The following is a 5,569-nucleotide window of genomic DNA, read 5'->3' as shown; positions in this document are numbered from 1 at the left end:
GAACGCTTCCACCAGCGTTGTCTCCGCTGCATCCTCAACATTCATTGGAGCGACTTCATCTCCAACATCGAAGTACTCGAGATGGCAGAGGCCAACAGCATCGAATCCACGCTGCTGAAGATCCAATTGCGCTGGGTAGGTCACGTCTGCAGAATGGAGGACCATCGCCTTCCCAAGATCGTGTTATATGGCGAGCTCTCCACTGGCCACAGAGACAGAGGTGCACCAAAGAAGAGGTACAAGGACTGCCAGAGGGCTGATATCGCCTCAAACCGTGCATCTTGGCGCCTCACACTTCGGCGGGCAGCAACCTCTTTTGAAGAAGACCGCAGAGCCCACCTCACTGTCAAAAGACAAAGGAGGAAAAACCCAACACCCAACCCCAACCAACCAATCTTCCCTTGCAACCGCTGCAACCGTGTCTGCCTGTCCCGCATCGGACTTGTCAGCCACAAACGAGCCTGCAGCTAACGTGGACATTACCCCTCAATAAATCTTCGTCTGCGGAGCCAAGCCAAAGAAAGATTGAATAATACAATGTGCCACAAAATTAGAAAAATTACAATCACAATTAAAGAATCCAGAGCACTTTTTCATTTTTTCCCCCAAAAAAAGTAACATTTTAAATATACAATTTATTAAACTCTCAAACACAACAAAAACAGTCTCGCCCTCCCTGCCACACATATAGATCCATTCATCATCAGAGCTTATATTGCAAGTATATAAAGTACAGGTGGGAAACTATATTTTTGTATATAGTTACTTTAAAACTTGTTGGTTTTTTTTTTAATAAAAGAACTCTATCTGGGCCCCTATGTGGTCCAGGTATGGCTGCCAGATCTTTACAAAATTGTCATTTATTCTTCAGGTTAAGTGATTCTGCACCCCCCCCCCCCAGCAAAAAATAATTAAAAAAAAAAAAAAAAAAAAAAAAAATCGGTATATAGCTGTTCATTTTCACAGACCATAGTGATAGAAGTAGAGAGTCGGACTTCCACGTGATCACAATACTTTTTTTTTCACCACCACCAGCGCTATTTTTATGTGAGATTTGATATTTAGTCAATTTGTCACTTAGTTTCATGAAATTATTAACAGATATAGCTTCAGGCCACCAATGAAGGCCACACCTGTTATTTCAGAGAACATGCTTGACAAGAAAATAAAGCAAAAAAAAAAGGAAAATAAAAATTATAAAATTTCAATACTCCTTCCTTCCAGGTTGAAATTGATATACAAATCAAATAACACCTTTTTGAGAGGGGGCAACAGTGCCAAAATTCTAGAATAACACTAAATTTTAAGATTAGGATAGTTATCTTTAAATGAGCCCCAGGTCTTTTGGAAATTTATATTTGAAAGCATATATTTTTCTAAATTTAAATTAGCCACTGGGCATGTGTAGTTGAGGTATTATCATTCCATTTTACGAAAATTGGCACATTTTGATTTCAACACAGTAAAAGGTAAATTTCAGCTCTGAATGGAAGTTAGTAATACGTCATCCTCTTGAGATATTCCAAAAAGAGAAATTAAATGGAAAGGTTCCAATTATAAATTTAAAATCATTGATAGTGTTTGAAAAACATGCTTCCAAATTTTTTATAAGCTAGGGCAGATCCAGAACAAATGAACTAAAGGGGTATCATCGGTTTTACATTTGTCACAAAGGAATTCAGATCTGAATAAAACAGGACAGTTTAACTTTAGACACGTGTGCTCTGTGAACCACAATAAATTGCAGCAAACAATGCTGTGCACAAAAGAATCTCAAACTTCAGTGGAGAGTGAAAGATTCAAATCCTGCATCCCTGGTGTTCTGGATTTTAACTAATGAGGCTGGTCTTAAATTAACCTGTCACAGATAAGTGGTATTAAGCCTTTATGAGGTAGTTGTAGTTCATAAAAAAGTATCAACAACATTTACCTCAGAGATTACAGGGAAAAAAAAAAATCAGAAATCTGAGTTTGAACAAAATGTCTAATTTGTAAATATCTAAAAAATGAATTTGAGATCAATTTAATTTTGAAAACAATTGTTCAAAAGATGCAAAATTGTTGTCAATAAAACGGTCTTTAAAACACTTAATCGCGGCATCGTCTGCAAAGAGTAGTTCACGGACAAGTTTCTCTTGTGTCTTGGTGTGAGCTTGCAGGCGCCTCAGATTGAAGAGACTGCCATCCATGCGGTACCGGATGTAAACAGCGTCTTCATTGTTGGGGTCTTTCATGGCTTGGTTCAGCATCATGCTGAAGAAGATTGAAAAGAGGGTTGGTGCCAGAACACAGTCTTGCTTCACGCCATTGTTAATGGAGAAGGGTTCAGAGAGCTCATTGCTGTATCTGACCCGACCTTGTTGGTTTTCGTGCAGTTGGATAATCATGTTGAGGAACTTTATTGCCCATTCAGAGCCAGCTCTTCAGCGCTTGACGTCCTGCTTTGCGGAAACTGCCAAAATGTTTGGCCTGGAAGTCAGCCTGAAGAAAACTGAGGTCCTCCATCAGCCAGCTCCCCACCATGATTATCAGCCTCCCCACATCTCCATCGGGCACACAAAACTCAAAACGGTCAACCAGTTTACCTATCTCGGCTGCACCATTTCATCAGATGCAAGGATCGACAATGAGATAGACAACAGACTCGCCAAGGCAAATAGCGCCTTTGGAAGACTACACAAAAGAGTCTGGAAAAACAACCAACTGAAAAACCTCACAAAGATAAGCGTATACAGAGCCGTTGTCATACCCACACTCCTGTTCGGCTCCGAATCATGGGTCCTCTACCGGCACCACCTACGGCTCCTAGAACGCTTCCACCAGCGTTGTCTCCGCTCCATCCTCAACATCCATTGGAGCGCTTACATCCCTAACGTTGAAGTACTCGAGATGGCAGAGGTCGACAGCATCGAGTCCACGCTGCTGAAGATCCAGCTGCGCTGGATGGGTCACGTCTCCAGAATGGAGGACCATCACCTTCCCAAGATCGTGTTATATGGCGAGCTCTCCACTGGCCACCGTGACAGAGGTGCACCAAAGAAAAGGTACAAGGACTGCCTAAAGAAATCTCTTGGTGCCTGCCACATTGACCACCGCCAGTGGGCTGATATCGCCTCAAACCGTGCATCTTGGCGCCTCACAGTTTGGCGGGCAGCAACCTCCTTTGAAGAAGACCGCAGAGCCTTCCTCACTGACAAAAGGCAAAGGAGGAAAAACCCAACACCCATCCCCAACCAACCAATTTTCCCCTGCAACCGCTGCAATCGTGTCTGCCTGTCCCGCATCGGACTTGTCAGCCACAAACGAGTCTGCAGCTGACGTGGACTTTTTACCCCCTCCATAAATTTTCGTCCGCGAAGCCAAGCCAAAGAAGAAAACACTTAATACACTATCTGAGCTTATCATTAAAGCCAGGGTCTCGAAAAGAAGATTGAAAAAGGTGATTGGATAACAATGGGGCTGGCAAAAAAACTGAAATCCAAAAAAACCTAAAATTGCATCCATATTCTCAAATTGTTCAATTATCAGATCATCAGTTAATTTATATAAAGAGGATCCTAGAGTTGCCAATATGGAGGTATTCTTAACAAAATTTTGTTCCATTTTACCCATGTAGGGCAGTCAACTATTATCAAATTGTAACAAAAGAATCAAGTTGCATATTGTTACAGAGTTTTGTGTTGTGTATTGGCCTATGTGTTGTGAGGTTTTATGTTAAAAGTGACAGTTTGCCTTAGAGCCAAGGTGGACTGCTGAGAGAGTGGGAGATGGACTGGGCATGTGCTAAACATGATCTAAAAATTTTGGGACTTGGATGATAAACCACCACTTGGGGTACTGTGGAGTGGAAGAAGGCCCAGAGCACGAGTCATGGTCAAGAGGACAGTTTAGAATGTTGGGATTTCAAAAAGGATGAACAGAAGGCAGCCAGAAGGATCCAGGCCAAGCCAATAGTTCCTCTCTCTGCATGTAACGCAAGACAACTTTGAATTTTGTGCTCTCTCTCAAAGATCTTTTGGCTTCAGTTTACCAAACAAACTGAAGTTAGTTTATGATCTTTGCTTCAGTTGAGATCGAAGTTTTGAGAGTCTTGTGTGTTTTGTGTCTAAGTTTTTCTGTGGGCTGGTTGGAAATATAACTTAGACTTTAATTACATATGTTATATTTAGGCTGTGGAATTTATTACTTTTACATTTTAGAGATTTGCATAGTAACCAGTGGGCATTGTTATAAGGGGGAGGGGGGGATTTTGAATTCAAGTTTGAAGGTGAATTTTTGTTGATAAAGTAATTGTTCATCCTTACCCATGTGATATGCCTTCTTTTTGGTTGCTGGTTTGATCTTGTAACAATACAAATCAAATACCCAAAAATAAAATCTAAAATTAGGAAGCACCAAACCACTGCTCCTTTTGGATTTCGGAAGATGAACTTTAAGCAGGGGAGTTTTCCTTGCCACATACAAGATGCAAGTGAATTTTTAAAAAAATTATAAATGAAAATTGGTATAGATTAGAAAAGGTACAAAAAATTATAAAATATTCATTTTAATAAAATTAAAATGTCCAATCATAGAAATAGACAAATGTGACCATCTTGTTAATAGAAATTTTACTTGATTAAAAGGTGTTTACAACTCCTTGCAATTGTAATACCAATAACATTGGAACTCACAATATAACCATACAACAATTACAACACAGAAACAGGCCAGTTTAGCCCTTCCAGTCCATGCTGAACACCTTCTCCCACTTATTCCCAATGACCCACACCATAACCCTCCACAACACTCTCATCCATAAAGCTATCCAACTTTTTTGTTAAATATTAAAATGGATTCTGCATCTACCACTTTGGCTAGAAGCTCATGCAACACTCCCACCACCCTCTGAGTGAAAAAAAATTCCCCCTCATATTTCCCTACTTCAATCTCAATCATGTCCTCTTGTTTGAAACACCTCCACTCTCAACAGAAAAAAAGCCTATGCACATTTACTCTGTCCCCTCAATTTTAAATACTGCACCTCTATCAAATCACCCCTCAATTTTCTACATCCCAGGGAATAAAGTCACAACCTATTTAGCTTTTCCCTGTAGTTCAAACCCTGAAACGCAGGTAACATTCTTGTAAATCTTCTTTCCATTCGATTTTGTTGATACCTTTCCTGTAAGTCAGCATGCAAAAATCCACATAATATTCCATATTTGGCCTTACCAATGCCCTATACAAATCAACACAACACCTAACTTCTGTACTCAATACAATGATTTATGAAGGTCAACATACCAAAACCTTTCTTCACCACCCTATCTACATGCAACTCCACATTCAGGGAATTCACAAATCCCATTGTTCTACTGAAATCAATTGTCTATTTAACAAGTATGACCTTTGCAGATTATTCCAACCAAAATGTAGCCCCTCACATTTATCAGGATTAAACTTCATCTGCCATCTTTCAGCCAACACTTCTAACTGTCCTATATCCCTCTACAAGCTTTGAAAACCTTCCTGTCCATAACACCACTAATCTTAGTATTAACTGAAAAATTACTAAGCCTATTTACCA

This window comes from Narcine bancroftii, chromosome 1 (genome assembly GCF_036971445.1).
Source record: "Narcine bancroftii isolate sNarBan1 chromosome 1, sNarBan1.hap1, whole genome shotgun sequence".
Classification (NCBI taxonomy): Eukaryota; Metazoa; Chordata; class Chondrichthyes; order Torpediniformes; family Narcinidae; genus Narcine; species Narcine bancroftii.
The sequence above is the reverse complement of the archived record's forward strand: the minus strand, read 5'-3'. Positions refer to the sequence as shown.